The 21,268-nt window shown below is 45.6% G+C and overlaps 1 protein-coding gene across 4 annotated transcripts in view; it reads left to right on the forward strand.

The window, feature by feature from the left end:
* The first annotated feature begins 11,557 nt into the window (after positions 1–11,557).
* P4HA2 (prolyl 4-hydroxylase subunit alpha 2) overlaps positions 11,558–21,268 on the forward strand; it is a 58,208-nt gene continuing 48,497 nt past the window's right edge. Inside the window, exons 1-3 of one of the 4 annotated variants that reach the window (XM_066613819.1) lie at positions 11,558–11,614; positions 11,991–12,044; positions 16,193–16,249. The gene's annotated coding sequence lies outside the window, so the exon portion shown is untranslated. Of the gene's footprint in view, positions 12,045–14,955; positions 14,976–16,192; positions 16,250–21,268 lie in introns of those variants that run through there. The other 3 variants (XM_066613820.1, XM_066613822.1, XM_066613821.1) reach the window with 3 other exon arrangements.

The raw sequence follows: 21,268 nt of genomic DNA on the forward strand, positions 1-21,268 counted from the left end.
CCCAAAGAGACCCCTGCATCCAGGGAACTCCTGGCCACCTGAGCCGGGCCCAGGTGACAAGACTCAGAGAAATTGAATGAAAAGAAATACAGGTGTGCACCACTTAATGACAGGGATATGTTCTCCTACCCCGGTTGTTATGCAATTAGTTCATTAAGTGAACATTCAGTCCAATCTATTGCCTTTGTTGTGTAAACAGACACTCCCTGCCAGACACTCGCTGGCTGTACAGGCTACTGGAGATAGATTGTCTGTTCTTTGCGTTAAGAGTCTCTCTGTTGTGTAAATATTCTGCTGCAGGCTATGGGAGATGTGATTGCCTCATAAGAGCATCTTTACTGTGCTTTAACCACCGTCATATATGCAGTCTGTCATTAAGTGAACCATTGTTAAGCGGCGGATGCCTGTATTTGGTTTCTGGGAGTTTGGATGCAGGAATCAGATCATCAATTGGAGGTATGAATTTATGCTTTCTTTAAAGATCAAGGCATACCTCCTATCAACTGGGCAGGGTGCAGAATGTCACATCATTTGAAAGTGTTGCAAAATATTGTTGTCATGTCAATAGTAAGATTATTGTTTTGCCTGGCTGGTATAGTCAAGGATTTATATTTAGATGGTTGGATCGTACAGTGGGGTCTTACATTTACATATTTGTTGAAAATTTAAAAATCCTTGCTGCTAGACATCTGTTAATTGTATAATGTTCGAGATTAGCCAGCTTCTCTTAGTTTTAGTTCATATTTAGTTAATAGGCTTTACTAGTGCATCTGCTCGTTCTGCAAAACTATTATCTGCACTTTCCATATTATTATTTATTATTATTAACAGTATTTATATACCGCTTTTCAACTAAAAGTTCACAAAGCAGTTTACAGAGAAAAATCAAATAACTAAATGGCTCCCTGTCCCAAAAGGGCTCACAATTTAAAAAGATGCAAAAGAATACCAGCAGACAGCCACTAGAACAGACACTGCTGGGGTGAGGTGGGCCAGTTACTCTCCCCCTACTAAAAAAAGAGGAGCACCCACTTGAAAAAGTGCCTCTTACCCAATTAGCAGAGGGTCGATAATACCATAGGGGGACCATAATCTTGATAATTCTGATGTAGGCTATACACACATTCTTAACAGGAATCCACAAAGATGGCTAGTCTATTGCATCTGTCAAGTCCGGAGCCCTGATATATTTTTGTAAATCCAACAAAGACTAGACAAAGTGATGCAATGGTACATTAGAACAAATGTATGCAATGAGGTCCACATTACATAACTATATCAGCCAGTTTAGAATGTTGTACTGTCTGCAATTAACATTTGCAATTTGCACGTACTGCATCCTGCATATGCATCCTGCGTATGTGTGTGTGTGTGTGGGGGGGGAGTCCTTGAGGTCTCCTCTAGGTAAGGGAACTTTTTTTTTTCCCTTACCCAGGGGTATATTATTGGCACTGGAATTTGTCTGGTGGGATATGAGTGAGCAATTTAGCCAGCACAAGTCTGACTGGACCCAGGAAGGTGAGTTGAGGCCTGGAAGGGGGATAGGATATTGGCGGAAGCACTGCCACTGATACTGCACACTTACAGGCCTTGTTGTGCACCCCCATTTCACCCTGGTCTTCTCCCCATGCCTCCCCTTCATAGGATTGGGCCCTAAGTGCAACTACATTTCTGAAGCCTGGGGTTGATACGTAGGTTGCCTTGTCAGTGGGTCAGTGTGTGTGTCTTTTCGTCTCTTCTTTGTGGCCCTGCCTTTATTGCACTTCTGTCAGACCCCGTGAAGTCTGCATCCCTCCCTCCTCCCCCTGATCTTTACCAATCCAGACATCTCTTCCTCTCTTTGATGTCATTCAGTGATCTTACATTGGAGATAACTTTTCCAGTTGCTTCTTTATCAAAGCCTTCCCTGGTTCTTAGCCAGATGTTCATTCATGACATCAGGAAGTGATGGTTCCAATACTATTTATACTCCATTGGTGTTTATAGCTTGGTATTTTTCCTGGGAGCTAAAAGGGGCATCTAAGTTCAAAAGGGAAGTTGCATCACAAGCCTCAGTCTTGCTTGTAGCTGAAGAATCTCAAAGTAACTTCAGCCAAGTCAGAATTTCTCAGCCTATTTTTAGCCATGTTCTTTGGTACGCACACCCTGGCACCACTGCATTGGTACAGGGGAACTCAGATATGATTGGGCTGTTAGTAATTTAGCACATTGCTTGTGATAACTACTGTGTTTTATTCCAGGTACACACTGACAGTTAATTCCAAATCTAAAATAAACAAGACTATTAAGCAAGATGATGTCCAAATAAATGATTTTATTATTTTATAAGAACATAGTTCTTAAAAATTGAGAGCACATTTCTCTCTCTGTCATGCAAGGCATTTTCCTAAAAATTACCTTAACAGCACATAGAAAAAATATTTTAATTCCATCTATTGTATCACCAGGTTTTTATCTGAAAGCAGGACAGAATACTTTTAATAGGTCAATTATACACATCAGTGCTGTTTTTATACCTCTATTGGGGTCATAGAATAATAGTACTGCACAATTGTTGTTAGTATATCAACGAAATATAATTGTAATGGAATACATGTGTAGAAAAGTTTGCTTAAAATTTATTCTGAAAAGATGTACTCAACCGAAAGTACAGTAGTTTCTGTTTGAGCTAACTTGTGCATTTTTCCCCTGGTTACTTATGAATGAAAACACAACACACATCTGTGCAAATCATCAGGTACTGAAGCCAGAAATCAGAACATGCTGAGTGTAGGCTAAACATTGAACAAAGTTCCTCATACTGCAAAGAGACCTGTGCTGGATTTGATATTTGCTTCACTGCCTTTTAATTTAGTACATCCAGGGCTTTTTTTCTAATGGAACGCGGGGGGACGGAGTTCCGGCACCTTTTTGCAGGGGCCCCTCCCCTTTGGAGGCATTCCGGGTGGGGAGCATTCGCTGGGTGGGTGCTGGGGTGTGCAGGGTGGGTGGGCGCCTGGCCCCTGCCTGACCGCACAATGACCCCCTCCTGCCCCATCCCCAAGCTCTCACCTGAGCCCAGCCTGCCTCCCCTCCCCCTGTGCTCCACTTCCCTACGCAGCTTCCAAGCCAGTGGAGGGCACGGGGGACACGCATCGACACCGAGGAGGAGGATGGACAGCCAGCCAGCCAGCCAGCCAGCCAGGGAGATGGGCTGCGGCACCCATGGAATGCCCAGGTACTGGCTTGGCAGAGGAGGAGGGGAAGGAAGCTGGCTGGTGCAGCCCCCCCCCCCCCCGTGCCAATCTGCAGCACCAGCCTAGGTGTGTCTACTCAGAAATAAGTCTCATTGTGCTCAAAGGGGCTTGCTCCTGGGAAAGGGTGCATAGCTTTGCAGCCTGAGAGCCCAAGCGTATGCATGTCTACTCAGAAGTAAGTTCCATTGTGTTCAATGGGGCTTACTCCCGGGAAAGTGTCATAGCCTTGCAGCCTGAGTAGACAGGCAGAAGAAGGGCTCTGAGGCTGCAGTCCTCTCCACACTTTCCTGGGGGGAAGCCCCACTGCCTCTACTGGGACTTTCTGAGGAGACAGCCATAGGCTTTGGCTCTGAGCCTGCAGTCCTCTCCACACCTTCCTGGGAGGAAGCCCCATTGACTCTAATGGGACTGACTTCTGAGTAGATAGGCACAGGATTGGACTCTAAGGCTGTCATCCTATCCACAGTAAGCCCCATTTACTAAAGTGGACTTCTGAGTAGACATGCATAGGATTGGGCTCTTAGGCTGCAATCCTAGGCACTTTCCTGGGAGTAAGCTCCATTGACTAGAAAGAAACTTACTTCAGAGTAGACATACCTAGGATTGGGCTCTTAATCCTGGCAGAGATATATATCTGCACCCGTTTTCACATGCTAAGGGCAGGTGAAAAGGGATTCTACGTGTGTACAACGTGCTGTCCAGCCTTGCCAGAGATCCTCCTTCCCCCACAAGCATGCCCTCCGCCAGCCAGCATTTGCAGCTCCTCTCCAGCAATGCACAGGAGCTGCTCAGGGCAGCAGAGAACATACATTTGCATGCCAAGCACCTTCCCAAAGACACAGAGTATTCTGATACCTGAATTAAACCATATTTAATCACTTGTAGCTGTTTCTATGTGCACCTAAGGACCCCTCTCATGTAAGAATTCCTTTTTTGTTCTTACTCCCACAGTTGCTTAGTGTAATTTTACTACATGGAACTCATGTAAGCCATTTTTCAGAATCCATTCACTGCTTCCTCTCCTCAAAGTAGAGCCACACTACATACTACATGCTACAAGTGCACCTGTACAGTATTTTTCTCCCAAGTGTAGAAAAAGTAGCTAGGGGGAAGGGGATGTGGAGATTGACAGCCCAATCCTATGCATGTCTATTCAGAAGTAAGTTCATCTTTAGGGGGAAGCACATAAAAAAATATTTTATTTCTCCAATAAAAAATGGTTTAAAAATAAATAAATAAATAAATAAATAAATAAATAAATAAATAAATAAATAAAAGATTAACAAGTTGTGAGTTCCTGCACCTTTTCTTTTACAAAAAAAGCACTGAGTAAATCTGAAATCAGATAAGATGCTGCAAAGCCAGAGATTGGCTAGCTCAGAAATTAGCTGAGAGCCCCAAATCTGCTGCGCCTTAAACTGTTCAGTGTAGCAGGCGGCAGCAGCACAAATTGGTTTGATTCTGTGATGATTAGTGTTTTATTTAGTGTTTTATTAGTATATTATATATACTATATACTATCCACTGTGTGCCATTATACTATTGTGTGTACATTATACTATTATACTATACAATAGTATATACTATATACTATTATGTGTGCCATTGGTGTTTGGGGGAGGGTCATTTATTGGGAAGTCATTTGGGGGATGTGAGCCTCCTACTGGCAGCATAGTGTGCTTTGTCAATTGATAAAAAACCAATGGTGTGCTCTGACAAATTTACAGCCCAATCCTAACCTGCTAACTGGTAGGCCTGCCCTGCATCCAGACCAGGGTTGGGGCCAAAAGTGACTCAGCCTGGGGCAAGGGGAATTGCATCCCTAAAGAGCACCTAAAGAGGTGGCGCAGATCCAAGCAGCCTGGAGCTGCCCCAGGTTGCCTGGGGCCGGGGAAAGGCCCTGCCCCACCCACTGCCAGCCCTTCCCCCTCTCTGAAACACCTCCCTCCTGCCTTTCCCACACCCAGTGGGACTTGGGCCAGTGTACAGAGGACAGCCATGTCTGTGTTTCGGCCTCCCTCCTCCTAAGTCATTGCAAAAGTGCTTTATGGCACTTTCATGACAGTCATTGGCCGGCACAAGGGATTTGTTCTGACCCAGGGCGCTTTCTGGATTGCGCCCTTAGTGTTTTGTCAGTGCGCCATGAGGTGAAAAGGGTAAAAAATTGCTGCTGTATGTTGATCATTAAGTTCCAAAGTCACCACTGAGGCAGGATCTCCTGAGCTTATACTGATGCTCTATCTTGCAAGCACTGGACTGAAACTCCATGAAGATAAAGCACAGTGCGAAGGTTGCGGACATCACTTCTTGTCTATACAGGCTGGTAGATAGTGCTGGGGAGGAGGTAGCGGTTGTGGTGCATGTCGGCACCAACGATGTGGGCAAGTGTAGCCGGGAAGTCCTAGAGGCCAAATTTAGGCTATTAGGTAGGAAGCTGAAAGCCAGAACCTCAAAGGTAGCGTTCTTGGAAGTGCTACCTGTTCCATGCGCAGGGCCAACTAGGCAGGCGGAGATCAGGGGTCTCAATGCATGGATGAGACGGTGGTGTAGGGAGGAGGGGTTTAGATTCATTAGGCATTGGGGAACATGTTGGGACAGGCGGGGCCTGTACAAGAGAGACGGGCTTCACTTGAACCAGAATGGAACCAGACTGCTGGTGCATAACATTAAAAAGGTGGCAGAGCAGCTTTTAAACTGATCCCTGGGGGAAGGCCGACAGTAGCCGAGGGGCATCCGGTTCGGGACTCCTCATCCCTATGGGACAAGGATGGGGAGGTTAGAGAACAACAAGGCAAAGACAGAGTAGGAGAAGAAATTGGGAATGGTATCATGATGGGATGTGATAGACGGTTTGGCACAATGAGAGGATTCAGGGATAAAGGAGCTAATAAGCAGCCCATCCTGGGGCTTTCCATGAACAAATCCTCTTATGCAAATGCCTGAAGTCTGCGAGCAAAGACGGGAGAACTGGAATGTCTGGTGACACAGGAAAACATTGACATAGTGGGCATAATAGAAACCTGGTGGAATGCAGAGAATCAGTGGGATACCGCAATCCCAGGCTATAAACTCTACAGGAGGGACAGGGAAGGGCATGTTGGAGGTGGGGTGGCCATTTATGTCAAGGAAGGGATAGAATCCAGCAAAGTAGAGATTGAAGATGGGTCCGACTCCCTTTAATCTCTATGGGTTAAATTATCAGGCCTGAGGAGTGATGTAATACTGGGGGTGTACTATCATCCTCCAGACCAAAAACCAGAAAGGAACCTTGAAATGAGGAAGCAGATCAGGGAGGTGACAAGGAGGGACAGGGTTGTAATCATGGGGGACTGCCCAAACAGCCTGTCCTGACCAAGGAATTAAGTCAGATAGAGGTTGAAAGAGAAGATGTTTTAGACCTGATTGATAAATTAAAGTTCAATAAGTCACCAGGCCCTGATGGCATCCACCCAAGAGTTATAAAGGAATTGAAGAATGAAGTTGATGATCTCTTGACTAAAATATGCAACTTGTCCCTCAAAACGGCCAAAGTGCCAGAGGATTAGAGGATAGCAAATGTCACGCCGATCTTTAAAAAGGGAAAGAGTGGGGACCTGGGAAACTATAGGCTGGTCAGCCTAACATCTATACAGGGTAAGATGGTGGAATGCCTCATCAAAGATAGGATGTCAAAACACATAGATGAACAAGCCTTGCAGAGGGAGAATCAGCATGGCTTCTGTAAGGGTAAGTCTTGCCTCACGAACCTTTTAGAATTCTTTGAAAAGGTCAGCAGTCATGTGGATAAGGGAGAACCCGTGGACATTATATATCTGGACTTTCAGAAGGCGTTCGACATGGTCCCTCACCAAAGGCTACTGAAAAAACTCCACAGTCAGGGAATTAGAGGGCAGGTCCTCTCCTGGATTGAGACCTGGTTGAAGACCAGGAAACAGAGAGTGGGTGTCAATGGGCAATTTTCACAAAGGAGAGAGGTGAAAAGCAGTGTGCCCCAAGGATCTGTTCTGGGACTGGTGCTCTTCAACCTCTTCATAAATGACCTGGAGACAGGGTTGAGCAGTGAGGTGGCTAAGTTTGCAGACGACACCAAACTTTTCCACGTGGTGAAGACCAGAAGTGATTGTGAGGAGCTCTGGAAGGATCTCTCCAAACTGGCAAAATGGCAGGTGCGTTTCAATGTCAGTAAGTGTAAAGTCATGCACATTGGAGCAAAAAATCAAAACTTCACATACAGACTAATGGGTTCTGAGCTGTCTGTGACAGATCAGGAGAGAGATCTTGGGGTGGTGGTGGACAGGTTGATGAAAGTGTCAACCCAATGTGCAGCAGCAGTAAAGAAGGCCATTTCTATGCTTGGGATAATTAGAAAAGGTATTGAGAACAAAACAGCTAATATTATAATACCGTTGTATAAATCTATGGTAAGGACACAACTGGAGTACTGTGTCCAGTTCTGGTCGCCACATCTCAAAAAGGATACAGTGGAAATGGAAAAGGTGCAAAAGAGAGCAACTAAGATGATTGCTGGGCTGGGGCACCTTCCTTATGAGGAAAGGCTATGGCGTATGAGCCTCCAGCGTAGAAAAGAAATGCCTGAGGGGGGACATGATTGAGATATACAAAATTATGCATGGGAAGGATAAAGTGAATAAAGAGATGCTCTTACACTCTCACATAACACCAGAACCAGGGGACATCCGCTAAAATTGAGTGTTGGGAGAGTCAGGACAGACAAAAGAAAATATTTCTTTACTCAGCATGTGGTTGGCCTGTAGAACTCCTTGCCACAGGATGTGGTGACTGCATCTGGCCTGGATGCCTTTAAAAGGGGATTGGACAAGTTTCTGGAGGAAAAATCCATTACGGGTTACAAGCCATGATGTGTATGTGCAACCTCCTGATTTTAGAAATTTGCTATGTCAGATGCAAGGGAGGGCACCAGGATGCAGATCTCTTGTTATCAGATGTGCTCCCTGGGGCATTTGGTGAGGGCGTTGTGAGATACAGGAAGCTGGACTAGATGGGCCTATAGCCTGATCCAGTGGGGCTTTTCTTATGTTCTCAACTGATGGGCTGGAAGAAGATGTTTCAAAGGAAAAGTGATTGGCAAGACAAGGATTGAGCACTCTCTTCCCTTTCCCTCTCACTCCTTCTGTAATGAAAATGGTCCACTCCCAAAAGCACTTAACAGTGGAGACCAATGTCACTGCCTCAGGCACCAAAGTTTCTAGTTATGCCTCAAGGCAGCTTACAACATATAAAAAAATAAACAATAAATCAGTAAAATTCATGCAAGACAAGACAACTAAAACAAGAAAGCAACATCAAATAAACCAACAGTTAAAACACCTTCGAGTACAGGACTGACCAAATCAACTTGGGGACTCAAATACCTGTGAAAACAAAAAAGTTTTAGCCAGGAGGCAAAGAATTAATATTGGGGTCACCCCTCAAAGACAGGGCTCCCCTCAGGGCTGTGACTGAAGAAGCCCTGTCACATATTGTCTTTCTAAGCAAATTTCAGAAAGAGGGACCACTGTGTGAGATCTCAGCTGTCAAACAATGTGGGTAGACAGATTCATGTGGGGAGAGACTTTCCCTTGAATAACCTGGTCCCAAACTGCCAAGGACTTTCCCAGTTGTAACCAGCAGCTTGAACTGAGCCTGGAAACACAATGCTACAAGGATGTTCCATGCTTCCAACCAGAACTTGTTGCAGCATTTTGTACCAGCTGAAGTTTCTGGATCCTCTTTGGGGTAACCCTATGTAGAAAGCATTGCAGTAATCCAGTCTTGATGAGATTAATGGTTGGCAACCTTCAGTCTTGAAAGACTATGATATAAGCCTACAGCACCTGGTATTCCCAGGCGGTCTCCCATCCAAGTACTATCCAGGCCTGACCCTGCTTAGCTTCCAAGATCAGACGAGTTCAGGCTTGTGCAGAGTAACAGGCTCAATCCAACTTTCCAGCACTGGTGCAACCACAATGCAGCCCCCAGGTCAGGGAACAATTGCTCCCTTACTTTGAGGACCCCTCTGTGACAGCCTCCCCACCACAGGATTCAGCACACACCCCATTGGCACAGCTGCACCAGCACTGGAAAATTGGTTAGGATAGGGCCCTATGGTATGTGTAATGCTAGCCAGATTTGCCCTCCTCAGATAGGGCACAGTTGGCACGGTTACTGAGGCAAAGCTACATTAGTCCAGTAATGTAATGTAAGCACCCTCTTCCCTGCCATTTCTCTACTCCTGATTAGTGGTGTTGCTAGGGGGGTTCAGGCTTCACTGGGTGACATGCCAGGGGAGGGGTGACACCACTACTGGCCAAAATTTTAAAATCTTGGTATTTTCAAATAATACTATTACCCTGCATGTGCCTTATCTCGTCTATCTTGGAAACTAAGCAGGGTCAGGCCTGGTTAATACTTGGATGGGAGACTGCCTGGGAATACCTGGTGCTGTAGGCTTATACCATAGTCTTTCGAGACTGAAGGTTGCCAACCAACTAACCAACTATCATGTTATATTTCAATTGATGCTTACTTTCATGCAGATTGCAATGAAACAAACTGCGTTGAAATATCTCTATAACCCTAGTGATGCCACTGCTCCTGATCACAGTTTACAGGCTTTAAAAAAACACCAAAAGCCTCCGAGGGAGACCATTACATGTGTCTCCTGGGTAAGCTCTAGGATAGGGATGTCAAAGTTGTTTCATACGAGGGCCGAAGTTAGCATTCATGGTGCCAACTGAGGGCCGGAAGTGACATCATTAAGCAGATGATGGCCAGAAATAACCACTTTGTTCTCACATAGAAACTCCTTAGTTGCAAATGACAGAAGAGAAAATGTGCAAATCTTGTTCATATTTTCAAGCTTTGAGAGAGCTCAATTATCAAGACCAATTATGGGAGAACCTCTTATAGCAGGGTCTGGATAAGAACATAAGAACGTAAGAACAGCCCCACTGGATCAGGCCATAGGCCCATCTAGTCCAGCTTCTTGTATCTCACAGCGGCCCACCAAATGCCCCAGGGAGCACACCAGATAACAAGAGACCTCATCCTGGTGCCCTCCCTTGCATCTGGCATTCTGACATAACCCATTTCTAAAATCAGGAGGTTGCGCATACGCATCATGGCTTGTACCCCATAATGGATTTTTCCTCCAGAAACTTGTCCAATCCCCTTTTAAAGGTGTCTAGGCTAGACGCCAGCACCACATCCTGTGACAAGGATACATTGCTTCCTGGGGCTACATTCAGCCCATGGGCCTTATGTTTGACACCACTACTCTCAGGCCTTCAGTATAACTAGACCGTTCTGCATTCCATTTGTAAGTTTGTGCTTCTGTGTGTAACATGCTCAACTCCTCTGTTCCCAGCGCATGTTCTTAAAGTATATAATGTAACTGTCTTCCTGAGTTAAGCAGATCAAAGGCTTGTCAGTGCAACCTGGATGGGAGACCACCTTGAAATAACTTGTTTGAGAGTTACACACTGGAAGAACGGTGCAACATAAATGACATAAATCCATGGGAGACATCAACATGAAATTCGGTGCACTACTATTCAGGCCACACTTCTGTGTTTCAACTTCTCGAACCACCACAATGCACACATACCTCCTTCTAAAAGAGAGGGAAAAACACAAAATGAAAGTGGGTGTGCACGCTCAGGACAACATTCTTCCTTTCGGGTCTGGATCTCCCCTGGTTCCCTTTTCAGAGAAGATGTATCGGAAAACTCAGCAGGATCACATTGCTCTTGCACAGTGAGATATGGCCATGATGATGGACACTGATGGGCATGATGGGCACTGATGGGTATGTTGGGCACTGATGGGTACTTATGGGCATTGATGGGCACAATGGACACTGATAGGTATGATGGGCACTGATGGGCACAATGGATACTGATAGGTATGATGGGCACTGATGGGCACTTATGGGTATGATGGGCACTGATCAGCACTTGTGGGCACTGATGGGCACAATGGACACTGATAGGTATGATGGGCACTTGTGGGCACTGATGGGCACAATCTGCACTGATGGGCATGATGGACACTGATGGCCACACATGGAGGAGCCAACCGTCAAGCCATCTCACGTCCACCACTCACTGCTGCACCCTTTCCAAGACAGTTGGCAGTGGTGAGCCAGGCTTTGGCGGAGGAGGCGCTTCGGAGCATTACGGTAACGCCTAGAATCTCAGGGGGGAGAGGAGGAGGTCCCGACGTGGCAGCGGCTCAATCGGAGCGGAGCACTGCGAGCGCATCAGCGAAGGGGGCGGCGCCGGGGCTGGAAGTGCCCGGGCCGTTCTAGAACGCGCGGAGCGGGAGGGGGCTGCGTGTTCTTGGCTGCGCCGGCGAAGGTACTGCTCGCAGGCAGGGCAGGGTCAGTGCACCCCTTGGACACCCCTTCCTCGCTGCCTGGGCGCCGATTGCCTGCAGCTCGCCGGTCTCCGCTGCGCTCTTGGCTGGCCGTGGAGATCTGCTGCTGGGGTCGCGTTGCCCACCTCTCCTCCCCTCGCCCCCTCTGCGCCCGTGCCCCGCTCCGCCTTGCCCCTGCCCTCTGCTGCGGCCGCCCCGCGTGGCTTGGCAGACGAGCCCGGGGAAGTAACTCGAAGCCACCGGCAACATGCTTGTTTGGGAAGGCGCAGTGGAAAAGCGGGGATGACTTCATCGCTGGGAGCGCGGAACGTTTCCACGCGTGGCTGAGCCAAACCCTCCTGTCTGACTTGTTTGCAGGGCCACCTCCAGGTGCGGGCGAGCCGAGCCTCTCCTCGGCGGTGCTCACAGCAGGTAAAGGACTTTTGGCCCCGATCCTACTCCTGCGGAGGGCTGGGAGCGGGGAGGCTCAGGCTGCCACCCTGTCCTCACTTACCCGGGAGTAAGCACCTTTGACTATAACGGGGCTTACTTCTGAGTAGACTAGGATTGGGCTGCCACTCCCCCAAACGGATTGGGAGGAGGCGAGAGGCATGTCGTGGTGTGGATGGGGAGTTCGAAAGAGCTTGGTTGGCAGGTAAGCTGCACCACCTGGCCACCTAGTTGTACTCCCAGGAGAGTAGCTGAGGGGTGAGAACCGGGATCTTCACCTGGCTGGAGGTCACCTCAGGTCTGGTAAAGGTGAGTCACTGCAGGAATTTCACCTGGAAACAAGTTCAGGCTGTCTTGGTTGCATCCAGGCATCCCAGGAGGAGCAGAGGGGAGCGGGGGGGGGGGCGGCTGCTATGGGCATATCCTTGGAGCAGCACATTGCTCTTTTAATGTTGCTTCTTCATCCCGGAAGCTTTGGGTGCAAACTCAGATCACATCTCGAACCTAGAGACTAAACAACACATGTCTGCTTCACTCTGCCTTTCATAAGACTTTTATAAACTGCAGTTCTTATAAGGTTAATTACTCACACCACTCCCTGTTTGCTTTGCATCCAGCCTGATAACAAGTTCTGGAAAATTCGAAGACTTGCTTACGTTCCTGTATCTTTTTGGTTGGCCCTTGTTAAAAGTATCACTAGGATGTGGCTCTTACACAGCGATCTAAATATTGTTTGCTATGAGACAGCAAAACAGCAAGTAAAAAAAAATCCCACACAAATGTTAATCACACAGTTTTCTCTGAACTTGAGAAGGAACTGGGAGTCCAATCCTATGCATGTCTACTCAGAAGTAAGTCCCATTAGAGTCAGTGGGGCTTACTCCCAGGAAAGTGTGGATAGGATGGATGCCTTATAGCCCAATCTTATGCATTTCTACTCAGAAGTAAATCCCATTAGAGTCAATGGGGCTTACTCCCAGGAAAGTGGATAGGATTGGGCTGTTGGACTGCAACATGCTTTACCTGAGAGTGAGTTCCATTGAACACAGTGGGACTTGCTTCTGAGTAGACATGCTCAGTAGCTAATGTGCTATTAGAGCGGGAGGATTAGCAACTGCTCTTTTATTTATAGCCATTTTCAGACAGTAACACGGAAGGTCTTACAGGGGGAAGTATCACAGAACTTACTACGTTTCTCTGAGAAGTGTTTGGGGTGGAGGACAAGAGACGAATTGAGGGTGACAGCTCTTTGCTTTGGTTGTAGTGAAGCCTCATCTACCTTGCTTTCTACATTGCTCTGGTGCTGTGGATAGATAGCTCATTCATCCTGGTCATTCTCGTACTTTCGTACTTCCTATGTAATTTGCCTGAAATGCCACAAGGCTCACCTCTGATACTTTGACTTTTTTGAAAAAAGTGTCACTGAGAGTCATGTCCTCTTCCTTGATTCTTGTGTGCTTTGGAGGGAAGACAACTGCATTTGGACATTTCTTTGGGCAGTGATTGGGCACTTTCTGAATTCTGATAGGTGTCTAAGATCAGCATTGCTGGTAGACCAATGTTATGTAAGAGTTTCATAGTCTGTGGAAGTGGGCCAGTGTGGATTATCCCATGGCTTAGTTGCCTGAGCACTGTACAACTGATCAATCACAGGCTCGCAACAGGGTGTTGATAACATAGGTCAGTGTTGTGAATTGGAACCTAGCCAATTTCAGACTGACTTGCGCAGTTCTGCTAAGGCCACGCAGACATAAAACTTTACAGTGAACTGAAATATGCAAAATCCACAAATATTTGTTTTCTCGTATCCCATTATGACAGTGGTTCCCAAACTGTGACTCAGGACCCACTGGTGGGTCTGGACCTGATTTTTGGTGGGTCCGTAGTAGCTGAGCAGAGACTATAATGAAAACACAGGTGATGGAAGGATCAGATAACTAATTGCCTCAAGCCTTGAGGCTTTTCAAAAATGAGTTACCTGCTAATTGCCCTGAAAGAGCTCCTGCAGATTTCAAGCACGGGTAAATATAGGAAGATAAATGTTGAAACATCTTTTTTTTCTGGTTATTGTTGTGTGTAAATAAATGAAACAATTATTTCTTTCTAGATTTTTTTTAAATTCTCAAAAAAAATTGGGTGGATGGGTCCTGTGAGAGTGTTTTAAAAAATGGATCCCAATGCTAAAAGTTTTGGAAACCACTCAGGGGTTTACATCACATGGTAGGGGACATCAGCGCGTCACCCCTATAATGGACTTCTTTCCATGCGGTGGGTGGGGCAATGTAGTTATGTACCATTGGATCTGTTGGATTTTTGGCTATAACTTTTGATAGAATCCAGAGATTTCAATGTGGTTTGTTTCATTGCATTCTGCATGGATTTTCACATAGATTGATTGATGGTATTATTTGAAAATACAGTACCAAGATTTTAAAAAATTGTGGCGATTAGTAGTGTCACCCCGGTGTGGCCCACACCCTGCTAACAATGCCACTGGAACCACTACATTAAGGTATCTGATCTAATTTTGTATATTTCAGAACCTGCAAAATGTGTTTGACCTTAGATCAGGATCAGTGAATTTGAACTTGAGATGTGTAAATAACCATACCTCTATCATACCGCCCCCCCCCCGTAAGCCTCTTTCAGAATATTTGTTTGTGTGTGCTTGTAGTGTCTTAGGGCAGAGGTTCCTAAACCGTGTGCAGCAGTGCCTTCAGGTGCTGTGGCAAACTCTTAAGGGCACCATGGGATGTCCCTGCTGGCCTCTTCTTCCTGGTTCTTGCAGGCATTTCCATCTTGGATTGTGTAAGACCCGGTGAGAATCACACATGATCTTATGCGATGCAAAATGGTGGTGCCAGGAGAACTGGGAAGAAAAGGCAGCTGTGAAGGAAGGGCTCTGTGACCACAGTAAGTTTGGGAACCACAGTTTTAGGAGTACTGCATATCAATATTACTTCATTGTGATCTTAGCCTTACGTATGTTATAAGCATTGTAATAAAAAATAATAATAAAAATAATAAAATCCACCCAGTTAAGTAGACACAAAGCATAGTTTTTGAAGCAGTATTCATCCTTGATGCCCGCATTTCTCAAATGATTTGGTAACTGTAGTCTTTGAATCCGAATGGAGGGTATTCTCATTCAGCCACAGTCTGTTATTCATGATAGATAAATGCTGTGGTTTGCATTATCCAAGAAACCAAGTTAGATAGGGCCCGAGCCAACCTGAACTTGCACACTTTTAAGTTCTATTGACTTTAGAGAAAGTGAGTTGAGTGTACGACATGTACAGATCTTTCCTGCGGAGGCCATTGGGATTGAACAGTGCTCAGTTTTGACTGAATCATAAAGGAGATGTAAAGTTTGTCGCGCCTCTCTCCAAACCAGTGCTATTGGTTTGGCTAGAAAACAGCCATCAGAAATGTGTGTATTTTAAAGTAAGAAAGCCTAACTTTCAATTAAATCACTTCAATTAAACCACTTTCAATAACTTTCAATTAAACCACTATCAATTCTTACTGATCTCTCTTGTGTCTCTGATGGTCTTGAAATGCTGTGAGGTGGCAGGAGCTTACAGCTATCTTTACACAGGCACAGTGATCTCAAGGCAATATGTTTCTTTTATAATATTTTGTATAATGCCTTTTTCTTTGTTCCTTTTTCCAAAATGAAATGTTTGTTTAGTAACATAGGATACAGTGATGACGGGCTTGCTGACTTTGCAAACTGATTTGTACAATACGACTTGAGTTTATTTTATTTTTTTTTAACTCTGGTGGTGTTCTGCTTTAGTTGTTAATATGAAGTTGAATGTGTTTTTCACCACAAGATGACTATTCAGATTCAGAGAATAGTTCTTCCTCATTATTCTGCTTTCGCTTTTACCATATCAATTCCCTTTTTCCTGGAGTTTCTGGGAGGGAATCAATTCCTGATTCCTGGAGTTTGTGGAAGGAAAATGGTGTCAGTCTTTGCATTCTTTTTTGCTGCTTAAGAAGGGTAAGATGTGTGATTTCAGGATGCTGATTCTTATTTATTTATTTAATCCATTTCAATCCTACCTTCCCCCAATAGGTGCTCATGTCAGGTTGTACATCTATGAATGCCTCTGCTTGTTTTCTAGGTGTACTAGAAAGGAATTGGTCAACTATACAGAACATCTTGCAACGATTTCCAAGAGGTAAGGTGATGAGTTGCATGTTACCTTGGAGCAGATGCTGCCAAGTTCTAAATAATAAGTAATTGCACTCTGTGTTGGGTCAAGTACAAGCTGAATCTTCAGTTGACATCAAATAATACGTAGTATGAGTATAGGTTCCCCCCTCCCCCGTGTTGAAAATACTTCACATGTTATCTTAGTACTCCTCACAACAGTTTTGTAAAATAGACCAGCAAAGGCAGCTTTAGCTTTTGTGGAGTCCTGGGGCAAAAACCCTATGAGTCCCCCAATGGTACAAGTGTGTGTTGTGTGTGTGCCAGCTACCCCCCCCCCCCATAATGCCCAGGACGCAGGCAGCAAATAGCTACATGTCCTTCATACCGTCACCTGCAGATACAGTGGTGGCATTGAAAGAAGTCTCTTGCCTGCTGCCTCTTGCTTGGTTTTCTTGACCAGGCCGCATCAATTGTGCCTGGCTGGGTACAGAGTAGTTCCAGGTGGCAGCATGAAGGAGGATTTACTTCTCCTATGGCAACCTGTTGCCATGATCTCATTGGTAAGCCTCCTCACTGGATCCTGGGCCCTGGTTGGCTTACCAAACAGTGGTGAATGAGGAACAACAGCAGGCTTTCTTTCCCCAGTTCTATTTTACTTCCAGTGCTGCGGATTTCTAAGCAAGGCATAGAGAAGAAGAGATTGGTCCACTGCTGTTCCCCTCTGCCTTCTGGTAAGTCAGCAAGAGGCCCAGAACCCAGAAATTTTCCTGGGAAACAGTGGGGATCTGGCATCAGCAAAGGACAGTCTTCTTTTTTCCCCTATGTGATCGAACAGTTCCCAGATGCCCCAGTTTAGTCTCAGGGATGGGACGTGTGGGATTTGTAAAATGGCGCTGGGGGATCTGCTGCCGCCACTGCACTGCCACAAGTTCCCAATAAACAGCCCCATGGATCATGGCTTGTTGGGCAGTAGTGGGGAGCAGTTGCAGTGGTGGACTCTCCTGCATCATGGACAGGCTGGGTGTGGATGCTGGCCCTGTGTTCATGGTCCACCCTTGCGGGCCAACATTGCTATAGTGTAGCAGTATGTTAGATGGAGGACCAAAGATGAGAGACAGCGGCTTGCCTAAGGCTGTTCAGTCAGTTCACCATAACTGAGCTGTCATGTAATTAGGAGATTTCTGGCTCGTTCTCATAACTACGAGGCTGCACAAACTCTCTGCATGATGGCCCCTAACTTACTGGAAGTTTATGAAGTGACTCAAATTTTGGTTTTGTGATTACTATATGTTCATATTTTTTTTCTTAACCTCAGTCTTCATTTAGGGGTTCTGTCCCAGGCTTAGTTCTTTACTTTCTTTGGTTGGCAACTTTCAGTCTCGAAAGACTATGTTATAAGCCTACAGCACCCTGTATTCCCAGGCGGTCTCCCATCCAAGTACTAACCAGGCCTGACCCTGCTTAGCTTCTTTAATCTCTTTGATGTGCACGTATGGGAAGAGAGTAGAGTGCACGAGTACACTTTTATACTACCATGTCATCGGAATGATTCAATCAAGTCTGCTGCTTTCCTCCTGCTAGGCATGCATGCCAGTGCAGTGACTGAATGTATTCAAAATGATTCATGCTTATTAGGCATTTCATATTCCTCTTTCTAGGTTTTACACGTACTTGGGAACCATTAACGAGTGGCCAGGGGATATAAATGGTTGCACGGCAAATCCACAACTAGAAACTGCTTTCTTCCATACAAATAAGTTGTGCGGGTCTTGTGGATTTGCACAGAACATTCTTGGTTAAGTCTCAAAACCTAGTCATTGGCAAAGCTTGCGTTTTCTGGTGGAGATTTGATTGTCTGATGCAATACATATGTAGAGGCAGAGACGAATATGTTGTGCTGAAATAGAGCTGTGAACATTCCTGCAAAGGAGAAACTTTGATGTAGAAAGAGATAGACCAGTGCTTTCCAAACTCCTGCAAGGGAGTTGGGAGCACTCTAAGTTGTTGCAGGGGAGGGGAGAAAGCAGTAGCATGATCCCCAGGATCATGCTGGTGATGGGAGGGTTTTTTACTTAGCTGCAGCTAGTGCTGTAATCCTGGGAGATCTGGGGGTCCGAGGAGCCCTCTGCAGGCAACATAACTGGAAGTGCATGGTTTTTTAATTTTTTAAAGATGTTTACAGGCATGGGGAGCCCTGCAGAGGGCTCCTTGGATTCCCCAGGACTGTAGCGCTGGCTATAGGTAAGTTAAAAAAAACAAACCCCTCCCATCCTGGAAGCAGCACAATCCTGGGGATTGCATTTCTGCCTTCCCCCCTACCCTTAAAGGGTCAGGGACAAGTGCTTCTCTGCCTAGTGGGTCATGACCCACCAGTTTGGGAACCACCAAGATAGACAAAAGCTCTGCTCAGTCACACTGGAATCTCTTTGCAGCTCTCTGTGGTTTCCTGAGCATCTTCAGGCAGATTACCATCGGATAACATAGATAGTGAACTTGATCTGGCTCAGTTTAGAACTGCTTGTCTCTGTGTCATGGCTTAGGGCAGACTTTCACATACATCAATGTAACTTGAGCATATGCACTGGAAAAAGTTCAGAAATACAAAATTCAGTCATGATTATTACCTTAATCAGTGTGATTGCCATGAATGGGCTGAGACTTGGAAGCCAAACCACAGTAAGCAGTTTTAAAGGACCAGAAAGAACCCTGTTGGTTGTTTGTGTCACTTAACCCCTGCTGAGCCAATAGATGCAGTACCCTGTTTGACTCTCTGCAGTGGTGATGTTGTAGCACAGTAGGTAATAGCCTAGCACACTGTTTCTCAAACTGTGGGTCGGAATCCATTAGGTGGGTCGCGATCCAATTTCAGGTGGATTCCCATTCATTTCAATATTTTATTTTTAGTATTTTAGACTTAATGCCAAAAAGGTATGTTACTGTATTTTGGCAGATCTGTACTTTTAACAGACTACAATATATATGCTTGTAATGATGATAGTCAATGGGGCTTACTCCTGGGTGTGGATAGGATTGGAGCCTCGAATTGTTAAAAATTTTTTCCTCTTGATGATGGCACTTCAGGCCATGCCATCACTTCCAAGTTAATGACATCATTCCCGACAGATTATCATTCTAAAAAGTGGGCCCTGGGCTAAAAAGTTTCTAAATACTGAAGCTGGGATCCTAAACTGCCTTACTTTCCTGGGACTTGCTTCCCAACCTTTTAGAACTGGGTTTTTGAAGCCTTTTCTGTGAAAAACCTATGGCTATTTTCAGATTTAATTGAATGGATGCTATGTACATTCTGGGCCATGTGCAGCAAAATGCAGTTATACATCCTGTATGCAGAAATCTTGGCTAGCTTCAGATGGGGAAGATTAGCATACAGTACAGCCAATGCAGACTCTTCTTTGTGTTTACAAGTTAAATTGATCATTGAATGCATCTGCCTGTATGCTGGGTCTCCTCTGTTTTGTAAGAGTGGGCTACATGGATTGAAATTACAGAGACCAGAGTATGGGCTTTTAAAAATAATTTGTTTCAACTGCTAGGGAAATGCACGCTCCATTATAACTTAAAAGAACCTTTGGGAGCTAAATGCTGCTATTTCTTAAGCTTACATAACTAGAACAATCGCAAGATTATTCAATTTATTGGAAGCAGAATCTAGTTGATTTCCGTGCTAACAAAAACATTTGGGACACCACATCCTTGTATGCTGTTAGGAGAAGAAAGCACATCAAGGATTTAATGATGGCCTAGCATTTCACTGTTTAATTATTTTCAGATGCACTTTACATACTTGGCAAGGGAGGTGGTGATGCAGGCATGTGGAGATGTCTGCAGTGCTCTGGGGTGGATGAGGAACTCTGGAGCGGATGAGGAACTCTGGAGCAAGGAGCCAGCTGGAACTTGGGCAGACCTCTTTGGGAAAAGAGTGGCTCTGGGTATGAAGTCCTGTGCCTGCATCTGAGAGTTAGGCCCATTGAACATGGTGTGGCTTATTTCTGAGTAAACATTATAGGATTGCCAAGCACTGCTGGGCTTGTGTGATTCCTTCCCTCTCATTCATGCACACGTCTCTGACCCCTTCCCTGCTTTTCTTGGTAGACTGAGTAGTGAATGACCAATATGAGAAATTGAGCATTTCTTGGGATGCAGGAATTTGCTAACCCACTGCCTTGCTGTTATTTGTGCCCTGTCTCTCATGAGAATAAACCCCATTGAATGGAACCTACTTCTGAGTAGGTATGCATAGAATTTTATCATTGAATACATGCCATGGAGTTGCACCTTCCACTTAAGAACATAAGAACAGCCCCACTGGATCAGACCGTAGGCCCATCTAGTCCAGCTTCCTGTATCTCACAGCGGCCCACCAAATGCCCCAGGGAGCACACCAGATAACAAGAGACCTCATCCTGGTGCCCTCCCTTGCATCTGGCATTCTGACATAGCCCATTTCTAAAATCAGGAGGTTGCACATACACAGCATGGCCGTTTTGGATTTTTCCTCCAGAAACTTGTCCAATCCGAGAAAGTGCTATGCATGCCTCAAGGCCCTGACACACTGAGCGACAGTTTGAAGGATCAGTTCAGTGCCTCCTGCAAGTCTTCGCTTGGCATGAAGGGGGCTCCCACTGTCTCGGTTCTCTTCTTGCTTACTCATAGCTGACCCAAAGGAAAGGGAATAGGGTTTCCCCTCTCTTCTCTCTGCCACATTCTAAGCAGATTAGCAGCCCAGTCCTAATGCGGCTGCCTGTGACATGGTATAACAGCACTGCAACTGCCACCATTGTATCCCAGAGACCAATCCTGGCCTAGGATAGGATTGGGTCTTAGCTTGATCTTTTGCTCTGAAAAAGCCGCTTTTGCATCTCGCTCTTCTACTCCCCACATGGAGAAGAGACAGCTGCCCTTTAAAGCTGAAGGCAAATGAAAGACAAGCCCTGATGAAGAAGTGCACTCCTGGGAAACTATCTTGGGCAGGATCTTATTGCTAAGGGCAGTGAAGGCGGGAGATGCTTTTACTCACAGATGGCCA

Source organism: Tiliqua scincoides, chromosome 2 (assembly GCF_035046505.1).
Source record: "Tiliqua scincoides isolate rTilSci1 chromosome 2, rTilSci1.hap2, whole genome shotgun sequence".
Taxonomy (NCBI): Eukaryota; Metazoa; Chordata; class Lepidosauria; order Squamata; family Scincidae; genus Tiliqua; species Tiliqua scincoides.